Raw genomic sequence first — 26,867 nt, 5'->3', positions numbered from 1 at the left:
TTCGCCTCACTTTGATGTTTGTTAAATTTGTGACTGTTGTTTTGTTTGCCATGTAACCCACCCTACTTAGACCTCCACAAGGTTTGCAGTATTGAATAAAAAAAAAAAAAAAGCGCTTCGTATTAGTTTCAAATGAAAAATTCTGCTGCGCAATAATCTATCTTTATTTTCGCTGCAAATGTGTTATCTCCCCGATATATCATTGCGGATTATTTTACTGCGTCTATGTTTACAAAAGTCATGACGTAAAAAAAAAAAAAACATTGCCGTCATTGCCTTCAGAGATCATGCATTCATAGCTCCTGTGCTGTTGCTTGTAAGGGGGGTCGAGGGCTCCTCATGCTACTTATATGCAGATTTTTCCTTGGCCTCCTTCATGCATTTTATGGAAATAAACAATTCAATTGAACTGAAACTGAACGTAAGGAGTAGCGGAAGAACGTATGTTTGCCGCGGACAAGTCATATACCGGCAAAATTCTCAGTGCTTAGTCATGCCCTGAAAAGTTATATTAAGAGACGAGCACTATATCTGCAATAAAATATCTGGAGACCAGCTTGGCCAGGAATGTTTCTCAGAAAAGTGCCACACGTTGTTTATTTGAGACCTCCAATGCGTCTAGTATATTGCATATCAACCTGATACAGTGCAGTTTTCTGTAACGGTGTGATTTGGTTATATAATGCCAAGAACCGGCTCTAAACCAGTACGCAACCTTTTCCTAAACGTGCATATTGAAATAATGAAATATTTATACTGGGATATTATATTGAAATATTGAATATAGATTGAAATATTTATCCGCCCGACTTGCGAAGGCTTTGCGGTTCTTTGACAAGCCCGTCATCCTTACGGTGTCTGTGTCCACTTCGCTTGCAAGTGCAGCTTCCTATGTGTTCAACTCAATTTAGCACAGAGAATTTGGAATTTATTTTATTTTCGAACGCTTCCAAATGATAAGCTTCGAGAACATAACGCTCTGTAAGATCAAATGAAGTATCTAAAAATTGATAGTCATGCATGGAAAGCGAAGAAACTAAATTTCATAGAGCATATCGAATAAACCGATTACTTATATTCATGGTACCTCAGCTCATTACGCAGCATGCTATTTGAGATATCAAAAAACAAACAAGAAATAACAAGCAGAGTTCTTGTAACTAATGCGCTCATTTTTTTTACAACACACTTTAGTCTAGACATGGCGATCGATTCAGCGATCAACAATTTTTATGATGTCCCATTCCGCTGACGATGCACCAGAAAAGGAGCACACTGATATCATAATTAGGCGCTACCTACAATCCTTGACCTCAAACGCTGGACACATTTGGAAATGGCACGAAGATGGCCCTAACAGGAAGCGCGTAAGGGAAATCATTATCCTTCTATGCAGTGATAAAAAAGCAAGAATTCACAAACACAACGAAGTCAGAAATAAAGCAGCAAGCGTGAGTTAAGGTACAATACCGAAAGGAAAGACCGCTCTGAAAACCAGCTTCCTTTTGCGCCCACAAACTAGCTACTAGCGCTCAAAACCTAATGGTACAGCAAGCAGACGACGCAGCTGACTACGGCATAAATACGGAACGAGATGGAACCATTCCTGCAACGACCTGGATACGAAAGTGCGCGTTCTCGAGCACCGACGTCACGTACAATAGAAAGGCATGACTACAGGTACAACAACTCAACCCTGACTAGAGCAAGCGAGTGACACGAGTTGGGGACGAGACGGGATATTTGTGTGCATAGGCGAACAAAACATGTCCTCCGACCATTCAGCAGCGAATGAGATTGCCGGCTATTGAATGTACGAAGGAAATCGCTCGCGTGCAAAAAAAAAAAAAATAATAAAAAGAAAAAGAAAGAAAAATGGCGAGAAAGAAATGCGAGGTGGGATGCGTGGGACACAAAACATACACTGTTTCTTCTTTTTCGACGTTATGCTCGGAGGTGTAACTGTTTTCATAAATGAATATCATTTTTTTACCTCAATAGCAGGTAGGGTTTAGTCAGGAATATTGCACCCGCGACAGTGTGGCAATATGTACACAAGTTTACCGTTCTCGATCACGTTTCTCAATAGTCAACGGCGGGTGACAACGCGGATCTGTGCACAAAAGCGTACAACCACGGAGGACACTACAACATAGCCATTGTCCAACGCGAACAGTGGTAATCTCAGTTCCTTCGTAAAAGTGTTCTAAACAGGTTCTGGTTGCGTTAGCAACAAAACTAGACCTGCGCTTGAGACCTTGTCATCCATGTCGCACAGGAAATCAAACAAGGATTCAGGTAGACAATTAAGATGTGGAATGTGCGCAGTCCAACGATGGACTGCGGAACCGTTATGGTCGCAGAAGTCTAGTCAAATTAGGCAGTTAACCAGGAGTTCATTCCCGTCGATAATTAGCAATTTCGTTCCCGGTTTCTCAATATTGCCCGTGTAAAGCGGGGCAATCTCAGTCGCGTCGTGCAAGTTAGGAACGTTCCGAATCCAAACCGATCCGTCATTATCACAGCAGTCGCAGACAGGAACCAAGCTAGTATCGTAGGACGGGAAACCTTTGGAGTTCAAGCCAATCGACGCGGACCACTGTAGTTTTGCGAAGAGAGCTCAATTTCGAAGAAAACGCCCTCAAGTAGCTTTCTTTTGCTCACTTAAGGTAATTCCTTCACAGTCCCATCGAGTGACAGGGGAAAAACTGAGTAAAGTTACACTGAACGTAAAATGAAACAGTGCACAGATTTTTGTTGCAGTCTCTTCCGGTACAATGAAGTGGTGGTTAGTCCTCCTCAGGCGACGTTGCGTCAAACCATTCCGTCGAACGAGGAGACGGCAGTACAGATACAATCTCGAGGGTGGAGGCTGCGAGCTCAGATACCACGCTTTCCATAGCTGTTGTATCGCATTATTCGTCGCCGCTCGGCTTAATCAGCAAAACTATAGGGCCGACAGTAAAACACGAGTGGCGTGAAGTCTGCTTTTCGAATACGCCAAGGCAGCGCACGAAACCTGGCTCCCCCTCCTTCAACTTGGAGACGGCGCTGGCGTGAGACACACGAGAGGTGCGCGATAACTGCGTCGGCGTATCTTCGTCCACGCTGCTTGCCTAGCGACGACGTAGCCGGAAGGCAAGGAAGAATACGTAACGTAACGTGATGAGAAACAAACGCTGGCTCGAGAAACGCCGACCGGGTGTAAGCAGTATAGTAGTAGGCGCCGCAGATACGAGACGGAACGACGGCCGAGCAAGAGAACCTGTGTGCGTGTGTGCGTGCGTGAAGAGAGAGTGCGCGCGGCGGCGTCGCAGCGCCAGGCGCGGCGTCGGCGGCGCGACCGCGAGTCGTCGCCGAGCTCGAACCTCCCGAGCGCAGGGCCAGAGGAACGAGAAAAGCGCAACACTGGCTCGCGATCTCGGCGCTCGCGCTGGCCGCGCAGCGCTCGCTGGCCCTCGAATTCCGGGCCGCGGGGTTCCCCGGGGCTCCAGCGACGAGAACACTCACCTCTGGCCCCGGCGGCGAGCCTAAGTCAGGGCGGACCTGGCTCGGAGCGCAGGCGGTCGGACGCCATCGCTGGCACGGGTCCCCCCGCTCCTCACCCTGACAGCTCGGTCGCCATGGCAACGCCCGGCGCGCGCGAGGGAGCACACAAAAACTGCGGCGGCCGGCAGTCCACCCAGTTTCTTCTCGCGAGCTCACGCGAGAACAGCTGTCACCGCCGCACGCGGCGCTGGCGGCGACGCCGATGACGCTAGCAGCGCTAGCGCCGCCACAGATTTCTTCAGGGGCCGTCGTTTCTCTATCCGTTCCTTGCACGCGTTTTAAGTCGTCTCCGTTTTCTTACAGCAACGTGAGAGGGCGTTGATCGGAACATCAGACCCAGGGTTGCCAGACTAGGTCGGAGCCCCAGTCATCGAAGCCCCGGGCTGCTCGGCGGGTTGGCTTGCTGCGATGTGAGAAGCCTGTTGTTTCCTGGTGTTCAAGAAAAATATTGCAAGTTTAGCGTGGAATACTGGCTTGAAACGTATCTTCCGCAAGTGACTTGAAGTCTTCGTCGGCCGCTCTTGAAGTGATCTTCGCGTGAACGGTCACGAGGCGCATAATCTCTGATGTTCAAGGTCCGAAAAGACGTGTGACCAGCAAACGTAAGAGGGCGTTTTTAAGTGCGTTTCGTGTTGACGCGCACTGGAATGTGTGGAAGGTTCCGGCCCCGTGGAAATGTCTGACATGTAAACTTCAGTTATTTTATCGAGTCGTAGTATCCCAAATTGTCATTTGTTCTGAATTTTACGCAATACAAAGCTGGTTAATGTAGTAACAGTGTTGCATTAGTTCAACTTGTCCTTAAAGTAAACAGCAGTCTAGACACCTTTCGTCAAGGAATTATGGTGAGGAACATATTAAAAAAAAAAGAAAAGAAAACATGCCCCACTTGTGCCTCGCAACAATTTTTTCTTCATCATTGAAAGGGTTTTTGATTCGTTTCAGATCAGCTACAGTCAAAATAAGCCTCCTACATTTACGTGTTCTTATTAGCATTGTAGTTAGATTGAAAACGCTACAGCGAAAAGAGTAAAAACCAGCACTAAACCGACACAAGAATAGCGTGAGACCTGAAGTTGCGATCGCATAACTAGCAACCAACTTGACCTTCTGGTTAGGGCCTACACCGCAGGATTGACATCGCAACACGGTAGGTCTTCTTTCTCGAAGTAACCGTGAAAACTATCGCACATTGTAATTCGGTTATCGTCTCACACGCATGACGTGCATACCCCGGCCTTTCTAAGCCGGTTGCAAAGGATACATAGTCTTCAAATAAGCCTGTTCGAGAAAAGCGGCTGACGCCTTGACAAGTAGTGATAAGGTGCCCTGGAAACCAGAATCAAGTTTCAGCCTTTCTGTTAGCTTGACTTTAAGCTCAACAGCAGCGGTAGCATCTGGCGCTGACAACCACTTATAGCTTGTAGACAATGTCGCGTCATCACTGCTCCATATATGTAGTAAAAAGAAATGTTCTTTGGGAAATGTCCTTGTGCTGTGCAATAAAAAAAAAAATAAATAAAACCCGCATTTTTAACGACGTCCCTTCAACGAACCCTGTAAAGGGTGCACCTTGTTCAACCACCATGCACTGCGGTGAAGCAAATCACAGCACCACGCAGATGAAACGAGGCGAAAACAAAAATTGCTTGAACATTAAATCGAGAAACCTACAGCAAGAAAACGTCGATGGAGTATCAAATTGCGGCGCGCTGCGCCATTTCGCGAATCTCTACAGTGAAACGAAGTCACCGTATACTCTCTATGTGTCGTGTTTAGAAGAGCTCTCCAAGCGGCAATCTCAAAAACAAATAAAGCGAGCGGGTAAGCATCCGCGCTGAAAAAAAAAAAACATCCGCCGCCATCGCTGACGGCAACAAAACACGACTCTAAAAAGGGTCACTTTGCGTGTCGTCTGACAGAACGAAACACGGCGCTTGTCATTTTGCGACGTCGCCGCAGCTGCGTCGCCCGTAAACTGAAATGCAACAACCGTACGGGCGCCTGCTGCGATCGCCCATATGGACCGGAACTCGTTTCTGACGCTGCTACCAGATGGCGACACGAGTCAGCGCAACCTGCGGGAAATTGAATGAGAATGCGCGCTGTGGAATGTACTTTGTTCTTTATTGTTTCGTCAAAGGTGACGCGGAGCAACTGCTTGCACAAACATAACTTCAAGTGCGTCGGAGGAGCGATAAGCAATTCAGAATAGGCTTTAAGTGTAAACAAATACGAAATCAAAACACGCTAAATTCGGCGAAACTTGAAAACACTACCGACTAGCCTAAGAATCAGCCTTGCAAAATACATTGCTCGAGACAGCACTTTCTCCTCGATCTGTTGCTGGTCTTGGAGAAAAAAAAAAATGGCCGTAGACTTTGATCACAGATTATACTGAAAACCAAAGAGAAAGATAACGCGAAAGAAAAAGAAGGGAAATCCAGCCGTTGATTTAAATCACCAAATTATTACGAAGTGGCGAAGGTATTTCTTCGACAGAAAACCTTTTGGATGCTTACGAACACCACTGTGCAAATTATGTCCCCATTGAACTGATTACAACCCTAGCTTAACGAGGTTTCAATATTCGAAATAAACAGATTGAGTAGGTCCTAAAAATTCTAGCTTACATCTCTCCTGCTCACAATGTTCGCTCACACTCCTCAGTATATTTCGTTAGTGGGAATTGGTATGATAGCGGCTGTTATCACACCAGGAAGCTGAAAACAGCTGAAAATACGTGCTCGAATAAAAGGATGTACCGAACATACAATACGTGATCTGTAACCCGTTGTTTTCAGATAAAACAAGAGAAAGAGCGAATGAGATTACTCTCTGTACCTTGTCAGTTTGCTTCGGCATCCAAGAAACTTGCCAACAGTAAATTAACAAAAAAAAAGATAATGAGCAACACACAGCCAAAACGAAGCCAATATCGATGCGGCGCGGGCTAAACGACTCGAAGAAGAAACATTTGCGACGTCAGAGACGAGTAAAGACCTATATTTGTAGCCATTTGTTCGCGTCTACGGCGACGGTAGACGAAAATGGCGACCGTCTAGCGCGATCTTTCGCTACGAATCAATGAGCGAGGGGAATCCACCATACTGTAAGCGTACCGGAGACAAGTTGGAGCGCTGTGACGTGTTGAGGAACCTCGAGTATAAACTTTGTCTCAGCTGCGTAAAGGTGGAACGTGGAAGCAGGCGGCACCCCAATGCATCTAGCTCTTCCGTGCTTCATCATTGCAACATTCCCGCGATAGTGACCGCTCCAAATGTGTACCGAATGAAGCACTTGAAATATCAAAAAAGAATATTTAGGTAGAATATAACCTCCAGCTTGTGTACAAATTATGCGTTAGTGCAAACTAGTATACCGCATATATTTAGAAGCAGAATTGTTTACGCGAATTATAGAGAAAGCTTTTAGAAATTCAAATGCAGTTAATTAATATGGCGCCTAAAAATATCCACCTGCATGGAGATCGCGGGCACTGCTGACATTAACATAGAACCAGCCCTTCAGTCAGCTGCAGGTATAGCAAGGACCGCCGCTGTAACCATGCAACGCTGAAATCATGCAATGCTTTTAGCTCACTCTATCGCTGCATAGTCTGTAACCTTGATGCCTGATAGGAGTGAGAAAAGGAAACCGAACCTAAACAAACTTGGGCGAAACTTTCTTTCAACCGCGGTGTCTATAGCTGCTGCGCCGTCTTAAGAACAGCGCATGCGTAAACACTGTCGGCTCTAGAATGTGCAGCGCAACTGTTCCTGCGTATTTAGGACCCGTGAAGCTTGGCGCCGCGTCCGATAAAAAAGAAGCAAGCGTGTCATAGCAACGACGCCCTACCATATTGATACGTGACAAGGTAAGGCCAAGAGATTAGTCCAAGATGACACCGCGCACAGCACACAGAAACACAGCAGCGTCAACCGGGCACCAACCGACACTGCTCGCACGTCGTGCTCACCAAAACTCACGAGATTCTTCTTCTTCCGTCCTTATGCAGATACCAATGCATGCACCGCCTAATGTAACAATATGATTGGTGCATGTAAGTATAAGAAATGGGGGTTTAAGCATGGCTTGAACCTAGCGATATGAATGAAAGCTCTATTAAGCATGTTTAGTAAAGCTGAGATTTGGGCGAGATGGTATGAATTCATACTGGGGTACAGCGCAATGAAGGCGGGACAACAACAAAACAAGAGTTCGTTTCGTTGGTTCAGGTGTCCACAGAGCAAGTGTGACAGATACTGCGCCCTTCCCCTCCTGTGAACCAATTATTATTATTATTGTTATTATTATTATTATTATTATTATTATTATTATTATTATTATTATTATTATTATTATTATTATTATTATTATTATTATTATTATTATTATTATTATTATTATTATTATTATTATTATTATTATTCGTTTCGTTCTTGTCCCGCCTTTATTGCGCGGTTCACCTGTATTAAGCATGGTTTTGCATGGTTCAGCAAAGTTGTGCACAATTTGAATTAAGGGGACGCCCAATCTTCGGCTTAAGAATAGACACGACAGTACTTTTATCACTGCGACTTTTTATATATATTTTTTGTTAAATTGGTTTATAAAAAGGAGAATCGCAGTATCTGTCACACTTCTCGATGAAGGCCTCAGCACGTCGTAAAGGAAAGGTGCAACGTGGGAGTGGACCTAGAGAGCAATAAGTGCTTAAGTGGAGAGATGTACAATTATTTCCACTATATTTTCCTATTTTTGTCTAAGTTGCTCTCAAGGGAAATGAAGGCGCATCACATCTGTCTCACTTTTCCGTGAATATCTACACTTAGTTTTTAAACTGGTTTATAAGAAGGGAAAGGCATGATATCTGTCAGAGATTTCGACGGACACCCGACCCGCGCTTTCATAGAAGGAAAGGGTTTTGATGTTAAAATTAAATCTTAAGGTAATTGCGACAAACCAATGGGAAATCAGAAGTTGCACCCCGATTCGTGGTGCTTACGCTTCAAAAAATAGCGACTGAACGCTTCACCAGACGACTGCAGCCGACACCGTCTACGAGGTGGCCTTCAACATGGTACGTCTTTCCTGCAATGTTTTTCATGCTTACATCTACTCTCGGTAACCACGTGAACGTCTTTTTTGCCCGCGACAGCGTCGATTGTATAAGGAATTCCTGACACCGTAGCAGGGGGATGAGTAAAAAGAACATATCGGTGAAGTAATAGCTCAGCTCCAATTTCTACAGACACAGGTCAGATACAAAAGCCGGAGTAACCCAACAAGTACGGTGAGAAGCCCTGCCCTGTACTGCCCGTATAAGGCCGCCTACAATAGACATCAGAGTCTTCGTTTGTGCTTTGTAGGCCGAAAGAAAGTTTACTGAAGGCAATAGAACCTCTAGCTTTATTATATTTGGTAACCAAGGTGTTCCTGACTTGAGGAAAGGAGCAGTAACTGGATATTAGGTGCAATAGGTTTGGTTAGCAATTACGGTGGCAGTATGGGCATTTAAGTAATCGCTCGTCATACGGCATCGATGGCAGTGATCGTGGGGGATGTGGCGCTATAACCATTCATGGAGAATGTGAGGAGTGTAGGCAGTATTAGTAGAAAGCTTAATAATGACTTCTTCAGCCCGAGAAAGCTTGGATGTATCCAGCCTGTTGCCGATGCATCCAAGGCTCCATCCCAGCTCCTCCTGGCACTTCGACCCTCGCTCCAACAGAACAGTCTGTACTAAGGCGACCCAAGCCTTCCTGAAAACGAGGTGGCGAATACCGCTGCCAGTGCTCCTCTCCTCCTGGTCGCTATATAGTCCTCCATGTCCTTTATCAGATCCTGGAAACTGAAGCCTCACACGCTACCGAGACATTCTGCACTATTAAGAATGATGAGCTTATAGGTGTGCGCAGAAAGTGTCAGTCCGCAGAGGGTGTCACACCGTGCCTATCGAAGAATGATGTGATTTATAAGTAAAAGAATGGTTGTATAAGATAGAGTGAAAAAAATGTCTCTGTGTGCAAAATTTCGTTGATGTGGATATATGGTGATCAATTAAAGCCAAAGAAGTCAATTTGACGTCGAAATAGCGATGGACGTCGATATAGTGTACAGACGACAAAACGGCCACAGACGTCAGAATTGTGCAGAATACATCAAAATTGTGCAAAAAACGTGCAAAAACGTTGCAAAGCTTTATGTCGGGCCTCGCTATTGCGTTGCAAAATCGAAAACAGTAACGAGTAAAAATATAGTAAAAGAGAAAAAAAAACAGTCAAGATAGTGACAAAAAAAGAACCAAAAGAGGAAAAAAGTTAAAGAGTAAACATTAAAAAAGAGCAATGGAAAGAGAAAGAGAAGAAAGAGGAAAAAGAGAAGCAAAGTGGAGCGAAAAGCGGCAAATCAGTGCAAAGAGTCGCAGGAAAGGCTTTCGCCTTATCGCACTTGTGCCTCGAGCGAATATTTTATTGCACTTAGCTCCGACCCTACACTGACCCCGCGCGCTATCTGGCGAAAGCGGAGGAACAACTGCTACGCCGCCTTCAGACTTTCCTTAGTCCGACGGTCGCCGGACACTGTCGGAAATCTTTCCGCGTGCCTGAACTGTCGGTTTCTCGGAGACACCTTTCACGTGGCGCTTCGTGCCCCGCATCACCATTGTGTTTCTCGAGCCCTTTCCCCAACCTTACCAGACAGACCTGGGAGCAGTACCTGCTCTGCTGCTCTACCTTGGGAGCTCAAAGCTCCTTGGTGGCGCGCAGGCAGGCATCGGTAGTATCCAATGACGTCCCAGACTAGGGACGACCTCTTAGGCGTTCAGTAACTCTTTTGTTCACATCATAAAACAAATATTTACTACTACTAATACAACTACTACAGCAAGAAAACCCTCAGTCGTTTGAAACCGGCGACAACACGCGTTCCTTTGGTGGTTCAATCGAACACGTTGGGTGGCATCCACAATTGGCTCCCGGACCTCCACAATTTCACCAACCAACCAACCATCAGAATTTGACCTAAATCGACGCGTAACCTAATTCGAGTATGGCCAACTTATAAGCGCCCCCACGCAATTGACGGTTGTGTGGCGATTATACTCTTCGAGCGAGCAGTTCGGGCATGCACTGGAGGAGTGCACGACTTCCCATCGCTCCAGGCGGTCGCGAGTGGGGAGCACCGCCCAGCCGAGTCGCCAAAGTTTCGTAGGTGGTCCGCTAGCGAGGACGACGCTATGCGGGCCCATTTCACACGACGCATTGGTGAACGCCGATTTGCCGGCACAACGGTAATAACATCGACTACACAGTCTTCAACAATACTGATGTCAGGGCAGATGCATTTAGCATACCTAAGGAAGGCAACTGCAGATACTTAGAAGGCCGAGGGTTGTTCGCATTGAAGTCCACTGTTAACAAGAAGCGCATAGTCCAATTCCTGTGGAGGAGTTGGGGTGGCTGTTCCTGGCCCTGCGGGGCTGGGACGGTAGGTCAACGCCGCTTGCGGCGGGGGCTAGCCAGCCACCGAATTTTTATCTGTTGCAGGCCGTCATTGCACCCGCCACCGCTTAGGTGGTGGACGACGGCTGTTGCGGCGCGCATCTTTCTCTCCCTCTTCTTTTTCTTTCTTCTCTACTCTCTCTTTTCTGTCCGCACGTCACCCCGCCGGGGTGGTGCAGTGGTAAGACGCCCGACTACTGTGCCGGAGTACCCGGGTTCGAACCCGAAATCGGCGGCTGCGTTTCGATGGAGGCGAAACGAAGAGGCGTCGTGTGCTGTGCGATGTCAGCGCACGTTAAAGATCCCCAGGTGGTCAAAATTACTCGTAGCCCTCCATTAAGTGACTCTTTCTCTCTTTCCACCTTCACTCCCACCTTCCTCCCTTCCCTTACGGCGCGGTTGCGGTGTCCACAGAAAACAAGTGAGAGAGTTACCGCGCCTTTCCCTTTCTATAAACGAATCGAGGCAGTGGAGGTGGCTCAGCTACAGAGCCAGTAGCAGGCCCGTGCATTTTCTTTCCCTTCTTCCTACAGCCACAACAACAATTCCTGTGCTGAGGGGCCCAAAATAGAGGGGCTTAATGCTGCTGAACCTAATGTGGAGTGAAAGACTTGGCTGTAGACGACCGAGCGCAGCATCGAAAATTCACCAGCGTTCTATAATAATAATAATAATAATAATAATAATAATAATAATAATAATAATAATAATAATAATAATAATAATAATAATAATAATAATAATAATAATAATAATAATAATAATTGATTCACAGGAACGGAAAGGCACAGTATCTGTCACTTATTTCTGTGGACACCTGACCCGTGCCTTAAGGGAAGGGAGGAAGGTAGCAGTGAAAGTGGAGAAAGAGAGGAAGGTCAGAACCCACTTTCATGTCCTGTGCATGCGATGCCGGCAGACGCCATGAGGGTGAAGGGTGGCTGTTCCGGTAGGTCAACGCCGCTTGCGGCGGGGCCTAGCCAGCCACCGAATTTTTATCTGTTGTAGGCCGTCATTGCACTCGCCACCGCTGATGTGTTGGATGACAGCTGTTGCGGCGTGCGTCTTTCCCTTTTCTTTTTCTTTCTTCTCTACTTTCTCTCTTCTGTCCGCACTAGGCAGCGGAGGCGGCTCAGCTACAGAGCCAGTAGCAGGCCCATGCATTTTCTTTTCCTTCTTTCTACAGCCACAACAACAACAGCGCCTTTCCCGCTATCATCCTCACGGTAGACAAGCGGATTTATAAAGAGCGTTTCTCGACGTGGTTTTGGGTGGTATGGGGCGGGGCAATATTGAGAGTTTGAACGACATGTCTTCCAGTGGACGAGGCCGCTAAGCCGACAAGTTGCGCCAGGCGATGTGCTTCATGCAACTCTTCAATGGTGTTATGGTGTTACCGTCCAATATCCTTATGAAACGTGGATTATAAGATAGTTGCGAAGGTTCTTTCTTCTCGTCTGCAGCTTGTGGAATAAGATTTATTAGGACCACATCAAGCGTGTGGAATCAAATGCCGTAGTATTCAAAACCATATCTATAGTGCGCGTTCTGTTTTAGAAACAATGTCAGATGAGGTCACAGTGTAAGAGTAGCTTACACCGTGGATGAGGTCAATCAAGTTGCCCTAATTTAGATTGATCTAGCAAAAGCTTTTGATAAGATGCGTCATAATTTTCTGTTTGTTGTAGTTAAGAGTGCAAGCATTAGTAATGTCTTGCTTAAAGGCATAGAACTATGTTATAAAGCGGCCACTACAAGACTGATTGTTAATGAAAACTTTACCAAACCTATTCCGCTTAAATCATCTGTTCGACAGGGCTGTCCTCTATCGCCTTTGTTATTCGCGTTATATCTGGAGCCCCTATGTCGTAGTATCATCAAAACAAAGCAGTTCGTGGCTTCTCACTATCGCAATGTGAAATTAAGATTTTGGCTTATGCTGATGACATTGCCCTTTTTTGTACTGATAAAAAGAGTGTGACCGAGGTTTTGCGCGTAACTGAGCGTTTTTTGATATTTCGGGGGCGTCTTTAACCTTGATAAATCAAAGGGGTTCTGGTTAGGTCAGTGGGGTACAAAGCCTTTTTTTTTTTTTTTTTGCCGGCATCAGGTGGGACTCCGAAGACTTAGAGTATTTGGGGGTTCCTTTGCATCAATATCGCAATAGTGGGCCTCACTGGGATTCTCAGATCTCATCAGCTAGGCGACAAACAAAAGCATGGGTGGGTAAGGAGCTGTCTCTATTTGCACTAGCACAAGGTTGCAATGTCTTCCTGAATTCGAAGCTTATCTATGTATTGCAGGTGTTACATTGTGCAAGAAACAAAATACTGTCCCTGCATAGAATTTTTTACTACTTTTGTGTGGCGTTCGCAATGGAAGCCTATGCGTCGAGATAATTTGTTTCTCCTTCTGGAGGCTGGTGGAGCTGGCCTCCAGCATTTGTTTGTTCATCAGCTTGTTAAAAGGTTTTTCTGTTTTAAAACAGCAAGCCATCCCTTCCTCCTAGCTTTGTTTAATGGACGATTAAGTGCCCATTTACCTAATTTGTTTGCACCCACTGGTCATAGGAATGAGGGTCCTTTGTAGGGTTTTCTTAAGGAAGTTGCCGAAACATTCCATTTCCTCACTATACGGTTTTCCTTGGAATACCTATACAGTCTATCCAGAAGACAGATGACAAAAGTTCTTATTGAGACATTATTTCCTGTACCGATGCAATTGCAGCCTTACCTCCCCTTTCTAGACAATAGTGTATTAAAGCGGATTCAACGAACGTATATACAATCAGCCGCAAAGACTTTCTTTTTTAAACTTCACACATCAACGTTACCTGTCAAAACGTGGGATCGTGCAAAAGGGACTTTTGTACCATAGTCACCTCGCCTGTGTCAGCAGCCATAAATTATATATCATTTCTTTGTGTATTGTGGTGATGCAGTGTTTTTTTTTTTCTTTGGACATTCTTCAACGAACTCTTAAAAAAGGACATTGATATTACGCCCTATACTGTAAGATTTTTGCCCACAGTGGAAGCTTCTGAAGCACCATGTGACCTTTTTGTGCTCATAGGACTTTTTAGCCTGTGAAAGAGCCGCATGACAGATCGCCACGCAGAGCCACCACGTTCATCGAAGTCTGTTCAGAGAACAATCTGCTATAGTGCGGGGGGTATATTCTGCGTAGGATATCGACCTCCTGCCAGGTTACCTTTACTAGATGCATGTATGTGTCTTCCGAAATTTTGATGTGTGGCCAAAGTGGGAGCTTGATGCTTATGTAACTGTGTATCTACAGGTTGCGGGATGCGACCTGGTTATATTGGCTCGAAGTTCTTCCATGCAATAAAGAAAAAACAAAACGCGGGGCGTGGCACAACGGTAAAGCGCTCGGCTGGGGAACCAAGGGATAGAGGTTTGATTCCTGAATGGAGACAATTTTTTTTTTTTTTAATGAGGAGGAGTCGCACACCTCTTAAGCATTGCTAGGCAACGCCGGCAGAGCTTGGCGAGGGGGCTGCGCAGCTGGCCTTGGCTGTGACGTCAAGGCACACGACACACGGCATACGGCATACGCGAAGCTCGGCTCCGGCTCTCGTAGTGAAGCTTTTCGCTTCAAAACGACATACCTTGGACCGCCTACGTGTATGAAGACGAACTGTCGCTCACGCAGCTATGATTTCCTCGCTTAATCCTGAGGTTGGCGCCACCAATCGACCGGTGCCTACTTCTGTGACAGCGCTCTCAACGCTCCTACTCCTCTGTAAACGTCCGTAGCTCTAGGTCACGTGGAGCAGTGACGCGATTAGGGCACACAATTAGGGGTGCACATATCGGTTCGAATGCCTACCGCTGAACAGACTGGCAGATGCATGCCACTTGGGCAGCGAGATTGTATCACAGCACGCAGGACGCTGGGCGAAGACCAGTTGCGCTACAGTTATGATGTCCATAGTTGATGCCTCAAGAACAAGGGGGGAGGAGCATTGCCAAGGTAGTATATGTTGTACATACCGTTGTCCCGCTTGCTACTCGTTGCACTTTGTACCTACTTGCCACAATTTTATCAGTTGTGCCACCCTGTCACGTGAAATTCGGTACTACTACTTTCTACGACATGTTATGAGTTGCATGAAGCATATAACGCCTTAACAAAAATCGCGTTAGAGGCATTTGAAGCCCATTTTCTCTATTGCACTCAAAATACATTTGCATAAGAAGCATCAGCCGTATTTGACTCATGTAACTTCAATAAAACTAATTCAATGCCTTTATGGCTTCCATGTGCAAGAGCCTATCAGGTGCTGGATCCACAAGTCTGATAACTTTGCAACACATTGTAATAGCTTCCTCAAAGTGTTGTCTCAGTGGTCACGCGTCAAGATCTGCGTGACGCATCGCCATCCTACGTCTTTATATACTAGGCAGGCCCAACGCCATTACAAGATCGTAAAGAATAACATCCTCGTTTTCAATCTGGAGATACCTGATACCGTGAGGGTTAAGCGGAAGTCCTTTAGAGAGCATCAAAGAAGAAAACTGCGTCCCAGAAACATCCTTTCTGCATAGTAGACGGCGGACTTTCCAAGGCACAAAATTATATTCGTTTGCAACCACGCCTTAAATGGCAATGACCCGCTATGTAGTCTGAGAAAGAAAGTTTTGGTTCCAGGAGCAACTCGTTTCTGAACATCTTCACCTGGGACTGTACTGCACATGGTGTTATACAATAATGGAGAGAACAGGGAGTCATGCATGAATGAAATATAGATGAAAGAAAAATTTATTACATTATGGTACAAAAAATTGGCTGGAGCTTAGCTAAGGTTAAGCTTGGATATCTCGAAGCGAAAAGCCTCGGTGATGCTTATGGTTTAGCTTATAGTTATGCTTTATAATTTGGGCTATGGATATGCTTACGGTTTAACTTATGGATATGCTTATGGTTGAATATGGATATGCTTACGGTTTAGCTTATGGCTATGCTTTAGGCGTTTCAGACTCGGCTTTACTGCGTTGCTTAGCGAGAAACGTTCTTCTCGTTGTTCGGTTGTCTCGGACGCTCATTGAGCTTTCAGCCTTTCGTTTCTTCGCTCCTTTTCAGCCAACTCCGGTGGTTGCACTTCTGTATCAGTAGTATTACTCTCTTCTCCCATGTGCCCCGCCGGGGTGGTGCAGTGGTAAGACGCCCGACTACTGTGCCGGAGTACCCGGGTTCGATCCCGACCTCGGCGGCTGCGTTTCGATGGAGGTGAAACGAAGTGGCGTCCGTGTGCGGTGCGATGTCAGCGCACGTTAAAGATCCCCAGGTGGTCGAAATTACTCCGTAGCCCTCCACTACGGCTCCCCTTTCTCTCTTTCCACTTTCACTCCCACCTTCCTCCCTTCCCTTACGGCGCGGTTCAGGTGTCCACAGCTACAAGTGTGACAGATACTGCGCCTTTCCCTTCCTGTGAACCAATCAATCAATCAATCTTCCCCCATGTTGAATGCGCACGCCTGTTCGTTGGAAAGCGGTTATATAGCCGTCCTCCGCGATAAACATGCGCTTGTTAAAGACTCTTCGTGTCTACTCTTATTTCAATGTCATGTTTACGGCTAGCACGGCGCTATGCTTTCGTGCCTAAAAACTGTGAATGATTGGGAGTGAAAGTGTAAAGAGAGAAAGGGGAGTCGTAGTGGAGGGCTACGGAGTAATTTCGACCACCTGGGGATCTTTAACGTGCGATGCAATGAGACTTTTAAGGCGAAAGCCTTTGATGGCCATGCTGTCGTCGACAAAAGCTGTCCGCGGCACGTTAAAGATCCCCAGGTGGTCAAAATTACTCCGTAGCCCTCCACTACCGACTTCCCTTTCTCTCTTTCCACTTTCACTCCCACCTTTCTCCCTTCCTTTACGGCGCGGTTCAGGTGTCCCCAGAGCAAGTGTGACGGATATTGCGCCTTTCCCTTCTTGTGACGGCGGCGGCCATCTACGCCGTGCGTGACGCAACTCGTGCTCCGACATACGCCGGCTCACGCGAAGCGCAGCGTTGACTAGCGTAGTGAGGATTTTCGCTTCAAAAGAGGATTACCCTTAATAACTACAGTGCAACAATTACACACGATCTAAGCCATTAAGCCGAGCAGCGAGGACAGATCATGTCATAACATGAAGGCTGCGATCTGTTCACCTCGAAACGTGCGACCTTAAATAATCACTACGCAAAGCTTGCCAATGTGGTCTGCATATAAGCGCAGATGCATTCAAAAATTCCTTCTCTCAAGCTGATGCATTGGCTTTACTGCAACAGTAACACTGTGTTCTAACTTCAGCGGGTGCATCTTAATAGATTGCCAAGCAAAGCTGAAAGTTATTCTCAGAATGGCACTCCTGCTGCGCTACTTCTTTGATAAAAAGATAGTCTGCTTCGCGGTCGAGAAAGAGGCGTTTGAATAGTAAAAAAAGCAAACAAACTGATTGATTTATAGGAAGGGAAAGGCGCGGGAACTGTCTCACTTGTTTTCTGTGGACACCTCAACCATGCCGTAAGGGAAGGGAGGAACGTTGGAGTGAAAGTGGAAAGAGAGAAAGAGGAGCCGTAGTGGAGGGCTGCGGGGTAATTTCGACCACCTGGGGATCTTTAACGTGCGCTGACATCGCACAGCACACGGACGCCACTTAGTCTGTGGGAAAATGTGGGACTGTGGGAAGATCAGCCACCCTGGAGATCTTGCGCAACATTGCTTGCAGCGCGAAACTGGCTGCAAATCATTAATCCACAAGACTGAAATTGTAGGCAAACAAAAGGAAAGAATTGAAAGAGAAATCGTAGAAGCCTTAACTGAGTCAGCAGAAAAAGATACGTGCGTTAGTACATCATCTGTGGCTCTCACAAAGGAGGGGCTAGAGATGATAGCTGTGCAAATGCGGCGTTGTGGTCGAAGTGATAACGTGCGTGATCACACACATGAATGATGTGTTCGTGATATAAACAGTTGTAAGTTTGCGCTTCATTCGTGTGTCGTCTTTCACTTGTCTCTGTCTATCAAGTAGTGCAGTATTCCCCAGACAAATGTTGAACTTTTCGGCTGACCTCCCAACATTCCATTCAATAAACACATCTTTCCCACCTTCCTCTCTTCACATGGCGCGTGGTCAAGGTGTCCACAGAAACGAGTGTGACAGATACTGCACATTACCCTACCAAGTCATCCTTGCGCAGGGGCCATGTTAATGTTCTCTGTATCGTTCCAATTCAAGTACTTTGAAAGTACAGGTGCTTCTAATATCAGATATCAGACACCGAGGCTGGCAAAAATATTTTCCTTCCTTTTGTATATATAATAAAATAACCACTACTATTTTTCTTCCAAGTCACGTGATAATTATACTGAGGCAAATAATTTTACAGTTACGCCGTGGCCACCCATACAGTGGAGTCCACCAACTGGTCCACCATGTGTAGCGTCATGAGCCACGTGACCGAAACCCTTCAAGCACCGCTGCATTATGTAATGTATGGTTTGGTTTGGTTGTGTTTAACGTCCCAAAGCAACTCAGGCTATGAGAGACCGTAGCGGAGGACTCCGGAAATTTCGACCACCAGGGGTTCCTTAGCGTGCACTAACATCACATAGCACACGGGCGCCTTTGCTTTTTGCCTCCATCGAAAAGCGGCCACCGAGGCGGGGATTCGATCCCGCATCCTTTGGAACAGTAGTATGTTGTTGTGGCTGTACGAAGAAGGAAAAGAAAATGCACGGGCCTGCTATTGGCTTTCGTAGCTGAGCCACCTCCGCTGCCCGATTTATTTATACGAAGGGAAAGGCGCGGTAACTGTCTCACTTGATTTCTGTGGACACCGCAACCGCGCCGTAAGGGAAGGGAGGAAGGTGGGAGTGAAAGTGGACAGAGAGAAAGAGGAGCCGTAGTGGAGGGCTACGGAGTAATTTCGACCACCTGGGGATCTTTATCGTGCGCTGACATCGCACAGCACACGGACGTCTCTTCGTTTCGCCTCCATCGGAATGCAGCCGCCGAGGTCGGGTTAGAACCCGGCTACTTCGGCAAAGTAGTCGGGCGTCTTACCACTGCACCACCCCGGCAGGGCAACCTCCGCTGCCTCGTGCGGACAGAAGAGAAAATAGAGAAGGAAAAAGAAGGAGAGAAAGACGCGCGCCGCAACAGCCGTCGTCCACCACCGAAACAGTAGCGGGTAAAATTTGTCGGGCCAGTTGGTTCATAGTTCAATGCAATAAAAAGCTGCGCTAATAAGACACGGACGAAGGAAAGATAGGACGCACACAAACGCGTTTGTGTGCGTCCTACCTTTCCTTTGTCCGTGTCTTATTAGAGTAGCAGGTGCAATGACAGCCTACAACAGATAAAATTCGGTGGCTGGCAAGCCACCACCGCAAGCGGCGTTGACCTACCGTCGCAGCCCCGTAGGGCCAGGAACTGCCACCCTTCACCACCTTTCCCTCGACCTACGTAACGTACAATCAACTGGTCATGTTGTTGTGGCTGTAGGAAGAAGAAAAAGAAAATGGTTTGGTTTGGTTCGTGGGGTTTAACGTCCCAAAGCGACTCAGGCTATGAGAGACGCCGTAGTAGAGGACTCCGGAAATTTCTACCACCTGAGGTTCTTTAACGTGCACTGACATCGCACAGCGCACGGGCGCCTTGCTTTTCGCCTCCCTGGAAAAGCGGCCGACGAGGCAGGGATTCGATCCCGTGCCCTTGGGAACAGTAGTCGAGCGCCGTGGGCCTGCTACTGGCTCTGTAGCTGAGCCACCGCCGCTACCTCGTGCGGACAGAAGAGAAAACAGAGAAGAGAGAAAAAGAAGAGGAAGACGCGCGCCGCAACAACAGCCGTCGTCCACCACCCAAGCGGTGGCGGGCGCAATGACGGCCCACAACAGACAAAAATTCGGTGGCAGGCTAGCCCCCGCCGCAAGCGGCGTCGACCCACCTGTCCCAAGCCCCATCAGGGGAATACGAGGCTACCGGTCATACACTCAACCTGGGAATGAGCGTGTGTGTGTCGCCACTTATAATTGCCATTGGTACCGGTCATACAATCGACCAATCATATACTCAACCTGGGAATGAGCACGTGTGTGTCGCCACTTATAATTGCCATTGATACCGGTCATACAATCGATCGATCATATACTCAACCTGGGAATGAGCGTGTGTGTGTCGCCACTTATAATTGCCATTGGTACCGGTCATACAATCGACCGATCATATACTCGACCTGGGAATGAGCGTGTGTGTGTCGCCACTTATAATTGCCATTGGTACCGGTCATTCGACCGATCATATACTCAACCTGGGAATGAGCGTGTGTCGCCACTTATAATTGCCATTGGTACCGGTCATACAATCGACCGATCATATACTCAACCTGGGAATGAGCGTGTGTGTCGCCACTTATAATTGCCATTGTACCGGTCATACAATCGACCGATCATATACTCAACCTGGGAATGAGCGTGTGTGTGTCGCCACTTATAATTGTCATTGGTACCGGTCATACAATCGACCGATCATATACTCAACCTGGGAATGAGCGTGTGTGTGTCGCCACTTATAATTGCCATTGGCACCGGTCATGCAATCGACCGATCATATACTCGACCTGGGAATGAGCGCGTGTGTGTGTCGCCACTTATAATTGACATTGGTACCGGTCATACAACGACAGATCATATACTCAACCTGGGAATGAGCATGTGTGTGTCGCCACTTATAATTGCCATTGGTACCGGTCATACAATCGACCGATCATATACTCAACCTGGGAATGAGCGTGTGTGTGTCGCCGCTTATAATTGCCATTGGTACCGGCCATACAATCGACCGATCATATACTCAACCTGGGAATGAGCGTGTGTGTGTCGCCACTTATAATTGTCATTGGTACCTGTCATCAACCGGTCATATACTCAACCTGGGAATGAGCGTGTGTGTGTCGCCGCTTATAATTGCCATTGGTACCGACCATACAATCGACCGTTAATATAGTCAACCTGGGAATGGGTGTGTGTGTCGCCACTTACAATTGCCATTGGTGGGCAATATGTGGTTCACCTGATTAAGATACAGGGTTCTGGATGGGTCAAAAGAGTTTTCGCCACATGGCGCACATAATTGTTTTTCGAACTGATTCCTAACATGTGCAAGGGGTTCGCACAGGCGACCTTTGTTCCTAGAAACCGTGATGAGATGCGAGCTCCGGAGGTCGTAGCGGTGAACCGGTGGTCGTAAAGAGGTGCTGGTAGTAGTACCTCGTGATGTACACGTTGGTACCCTAATTGAGCACCTATAGGATCAAATTCTGTAACGGTCTTAATCGTATGCCTGCGGCGCGGTCGAACTACCTTTTTTTTTGCGTAACCCACCTAAATTTGCGACTGACCACTGAGCTGGTCATACTTAAATTATTATTTAGGGATAATTAATAATTTAACTTATATGACACACCAATTTTGGTCAAATTTTATGGGTTCAGGGAGGCTAAATTTTGTGTGTGGCCCACCTAAGTTTGGGTCACTATTGAATTTTTCGTACTCGAATTTAGACATAAGGTAAGATGGAGTCCAAAGACAGACTCCGCCCGCACCGGTTTTGATCAAATTCTGATGACGTCGAATGTCAGGGATCAGGAAGGCCATATTTTGGGGTGGCCCACTCAAATTTGGAAGTCGCCATTCAGGTGGTCACGCTGAAATTAGGCTACACACTAGTTTTGGTCAAAGTGGCAAGAGGCCAATTTTTGGGAGTAGGCCAATCAGCGACGCCGGAACGCGTGAGTTCCGGGAGGGAAGGAGGGGGGGGGGAGATTTTCCAAGCATTATCACGTTTAAGACAGGCCTCTCTGCCCCACTTGACTTCCTAATTTATCTGTTTATTTATTTGCTACAAACTATCTTCGGGTCATCTCATCATCATCATCATCAGCCTGATTATACCCACTGCAGGGCGAAGGCCTCTCCCATATTTCTCCACTTAACCCGGTTCTGTGCTAGCTGCATCCACTTGACCCCTGCGAACTTCTTAATCTCATCCGCCCACCTAACTTTCTGTCGCCCCCTGCTACGCTTTCCTTCCCTTGGAATCCAGTTTGTTACCCTCAGCGACCATCGGTTATCCTCTCTTCGCACTACATGTCCTGCCCATGTCCATTTCTTCTTCTTAATTTCCACTAGAATGTCGGTAACTTGAGTTATTTCTCTGACCCACTCTGCACGCATTCTATCTCTTAATGTTACCCCTACCATTTTTCGTTCCATAGCCCTCTGGGTTGTCCTCAACTTATGTAGAACTCTCTTGGTTAGCCTCCACGTTTCAGCCCAATAGGTGAGTACAGGCAAGATGCAACTGTTGTATACTTTCCTCTTGAGCGATACCGGTAAGCTGCTAGTCATAATCTGCGAGTGCTTGCTAAATGCGCTCCATCCCAATCTTATCGTTTCTATAAAATTGGCCACTGCCACGATGCCACATAGGTAATTTAACACTGATGCAACCCACAAAACACGAGAGCAGGCAAGGACGAGAGGTGCTTGGCGTACGTCATTTTGGTTTTCATAACAGCAATTTCAACAACAGAAACAGGTTGGCGAGGATACCACGCTGAGCGCAACTAGCTCGCTGGTTTCGTCCTGCGCGAAAATGCGAGAAAGGACATGGATTGAGCGAGTACTTTTCAAGTATATAAGCAATCAATAAGACGAAAAAAGAAAAGCCCCCCTTCCCCCTCTGAATATATACGTCCCATCGTTTATAAGGATCTATAAACGTTGACACGTCCGGCGTCACGGGGTCTATTCAATTTGGAGGTCACTATGCACTCAACGAAGTGGCGTCCGTGTGCTGGGCGATGTCAGTGCACGTTAAAGATCCCCAGGTGGTCGAAATTACTCCGTAGCCCTTCACTACGGCACATCTTTCTCTTTTTCCAATTTCACTCCCACCTTCCTCCCTTCCCTTACGGCGCAGTTCAGGTGTCCACAGACCAATTGTGACAGATACTGCGATTTTCCCTTCCTGTGAACCAATTATTATTATTATTATTATTATTATTATTATTATTATGCACTCAACTGGTCATACTCGATTTAGGTTGGACAATATTTTGAACTAGGTCAAATTTTGGGGTCCAGGGGGCCAAATTTTGGAGATCGCCCATCTAAATGAAGGTCACCATGGAGTTGGCCATACTTTAATTAGATGGGATATTAAATTTAGTACTACTACATTATACAACAGATGGCTGACAGTTCGTGCAGACACTTTTTCCAATACCGTCTGTCCACGGGCTCTGTCGACAGGCTTTGTCCATACCACTCATAGGTCAAAAGCCTTGAAATGTTAAGCTATCTTCACTGACATCGAAGATGTCAGCGTTGAGAATGATGCTCCTCCTTTACCTCCTCAACTCAGCACAAACCTATGCGCTATAAGAAAATAAACAGGTCGTAGCGGCGTACCATCCCGCCGGCGTCACTTGGGCGCCGCCCCCATCAGTGAGATACGGTCCATTAAGGTAGCGCAGTCGACGTCTCGGGGAAGGGACGCGGCTAAGTTCGCTCGGTGGGGTGTCACCCTCATTGGTTACGAGTGGCCGCCAGGCGCATATTTAAAAATTAATTGCAAATTTTAAACTCTACGCATGGTTTTAAAATTTTATGTAAATATTTATGAAGGCCTCCTCTAAAGATAGTCTTTCAGAATCTTACCACAAATATTTGTCAAGGCCCATTTGACCTTTTTTATTCGTTGTACTTCTTGTACTAATAGCATGTTGGCTCCTTCGTTTTAGAAACCACTAAAAACAGCTAAATTTCCCTTGGACTAGTGATCTTTTTTAATAAAGCTCCGAACCATAAGCAATAGCATCGCAGACAACGACAGCATCGGATTCACTGTGCGGCTTGTTTTCTAGCATTTATGAGCATTGGTTTTATTGCGAAAGTAATACTATGCCAGGTTTCGAGCCTTCAGCATAGCGTGGTCCAGTAGTTACGCTTTACACCACGTGGCTGCTGACGTCATACCAGCGCGAGAGCTGGGCTATAGCTGGGCTACCAAGTCGGCTTTTCAGCGTAGCGTGGCTTCATTCATTCATAAACCTTTATTCATGAGGATGACCTGAGGCCTAGAGGGGAAGGGGGTGGGTTAGGTGAGGTTGAGGGCGCCAGACTCCGACATGAAGTCTAGCAGGGCACTAAGCTTGCGCTTGGCGTTGGTATTGGGGGCTGTCCAGTCTTCGTAGCTCTGAATGTGGTGAGCAGATGTGTAGCGTGCGCGGAGGCCAGCCGTGCCAGGACAGGTCCAGACCAAGTGCTGCAGGTCAACGGAGTCAGCAGGGCAGTTGGGGCAGCTGATCTTGGTTCGGCGCAATTGACTCAGGATGTCCGGTGTGTACGCTGCACCGGCTCGCGCCTTGTGAGTTAGAACTTGGGCTGGACGAGAGAGGCCGGAAGGGATCGGAGGATTAATACCGGGGACAAGGTCCCGCAACAAACCCCTCCGCTCATGTTTAAGCCGCGTGATGACAGAGTCCGTTATGATGAAGGAGACGGGAGAACAGTAAGGGTGGTCCGAGTTGGACGGGCCCATGTCAAGGCTATGCCGGCGGTCTTCCTCTAGCTGCGCGCCAGCGGCCTCGTGGGCCATTCTGTTCCCAGTTCCTTGTGCGTGATGTCCAGGTGTCCAATGTATTCGTACCGAGACTTGTGAGGTCTCTCGTAGGTATCGGCAGCGCTCTTTGATGCTGTATTGTACCGAGGTCTTGTAAGAACGGGCTTTCAGGGCTTTTATAGCCTCTTGACTGTCGGTGTAGATGTGGATGAAAAGATCTGTTCCTTTGGTGCAGTGTTGAAGGGCCTCGTCGATGGCTGTTAATTCGAGTTCAGTTGTGGACCAGTACCTGCGACCACTGTGGCTAGTGGCGTGCAGCTGTGAACCCTCTTGGTAGTAAGCAGTGGTTGCAAACGCGATGCCGGTGTCATCATCATGATATAGGGCGGCGTCGGTATAAATGCGGAGACCGATGTGCTGGTCTTGTGTATCAATTATGTGGCGTTGTCGGCGATCTCTTCCTGGTCCTTTGGTGTTGGTTGGAATGGGTTTTGGATCTGTTACCAATGTTTCTGTCCATGGTGCTGTAAGGTGGTCCAATATGGGCAAGTGTAGGTTAGCTTCGTCAAAGATTCGAGTGAGGAGGCGATGCCCATTGGGTGTGTGACGCAGGCGAGTTTCATGATTGGCTCGGTGCGTAGCAATAAGTGCATCCACTGGTGGGAGCTGAGCGAATCTGTGGAGCTCCGTGATGCGCGTGTGTACGGGTAGACCAGTTATAACCCTCAAGGCAGAGTTATAAAGTAAGCCAAGTGTCTTGTAATTCGCTGCGGTCAAGTCAAAGTAAGGGGCACCGTAGCGGAGCTTAGCGAGCAGAATAGCGACGGTGAGGCGACGCGCTACCTCCGTCCCTGCGCCCCCACTCTTGCTGCTGAGCCGTTTGATTAAGTGGAGCGTTCGTAGCCACGCCGGGTGTTTCGCGCTTCTCCCACTAGGTGCACTGCGGCCTAACAGGTGGTGTGACGTCATAAGCGAGGAGGAGAAGGGCTACCAAGTCGGCTCTTCAGCGTAGCGTGGCTCGTAGCCACGCCGGGCGTTTCGCGCTTCTCCCATTAGGTGCGCTGTGGTCTGACAGGTGGTGTCGTCTTCCATTGGAGACACTTTGCCTCTCTTCTCTCTTCGGTAAGTAGAGGAGGGGAGGTTGCGCTGTATAAAGCATGCCATTTCAGCGCTTGTAATACAGTTCGTCATGCTGTCTGAGAAGCATGGGGAGAAGACGGCTCGCCAGTGTGAAACCAGAAAGCGACAGTGAGCTACGGAGACAGAGGAACAACTACAGCTAAGCCACTGTGAATTTTTTATTTCAACATGAACGTGGTGTCCTAATTATGTTCGAAGAAATTCTGTATGGATGCGAGGCGGCTAGTTCCGCTATAAGCGCCAATCCTCCTAGTCAGAAACTGAAAACTCTAAGCATTTTTTTTTCTCTTCGTTTTCCTTCTCGCCTTATAGCGCAAGAGGCACAAGTCAAGCTATTATAGTTACATCAAGCACCCTACTAGCGCTTTCACGCACCAAACACATCGTTAGCAATGGAGACTATTAGGGCTGCACGCTTTAAAACCAGGCCCCAAGCCCTTCCGTGCGGGTCAACGACGTATCCCTGGCTACGAAGCACTGCCCCAACGCGGACCGTCACGATTGCTAAAACGCCGCCTCAAAAGTGCTGAGTATGAGCTAATAAAAAGAAAACAAGATGACGAGAAAAAGAGAAGTGAGGAGAAGAGGATGAGCGAGGACAGGCAAGGAATAAACGAACCGATGGCAAAAGCCGACCTATCCGACCCGGGCCCAAGGGTTAAAGCCACGAAGGCGGTGTGCACGGAGGCAGGAGCGATTCGGGGCCGGACAGGTATCCTTCAGCAGGTGGCTTATATTCGCCGCGTCCGCCACCGGGACGGTCGATAACGCGTCCAGCGGACCGCGCGGGACTTCTCATCATCTCCCCCTCCCCTTCAACTCACCCCCCCCCCCCCCACCACCACCACTTCCTTTTCCTTCCCACGAAGGGGGGGGGGGGGGGGGTATGGGCGCGGCGGCGGTTAAGCGTCAATCGCTACGGCGCGCAGAGGCTCTCCGGGATCGGCCAACCGTGTCCGCGGATCACGCGGCCATTTCGCCACCGGTAGTTCTGCTAAATGAGCACCCGTATCATCTCCCCTTGCTCCCTCGTCTCCTTCT

The 26,867-nt window shown here is 47.5% G+C and overlaps 1 protein-coding gene and 1 pseudogene across 3 annotated transcripts in view; both read right to left on the bottom strand.

The window, feature by feature from the left end:
• The window catches only part of LOC146178563 (uncharacterized), a 145,058-nt gene that overhangs the window by 110,376 nt on the left and 7,815 nt on the right, over positions 1-26,867 (bottom strand). The window contains exon 1 of one of the 3 annotated variants that reach the window (XM_084578375.1): positions 3,511-3,641. The exons of the other annotated variants lie outside the window; for them this stretch is intronic. The gene's annotated coding sequence lies outside the window, so the exon portion shown is untranslated. Of the gene's footprint in view, positions 1-3,510; positions 3,642-26,867 lie in introns of those variants that run through there. 3 annotated transcript variants of the gene reach the window in all.
• On the bottom strand, positions 18,218-18,310 carry LOC146178564 (U6 spliceosomal RNA; annotated as a pseudogene).

This window comes from Amblyomma maculatum, chromosome 9 (genome assembly GCF_055883805.1).
Source record: "Amblyomma maculatum isolate TAMU_Amacu chromosome 9, ASM5588380v1, whole genome shotgun sequence".
Classification (NCBI taxonomy): domain Eukaryota; kingdom Metazoa; phylum Arthropoda; class Arachnida; order Ixodida; family Ixodidae; genus Amblyomma; species Amblyomma maculatum.
This window is presented reverse-complemented; position numbering and strand designations above follow the sequence as displayed.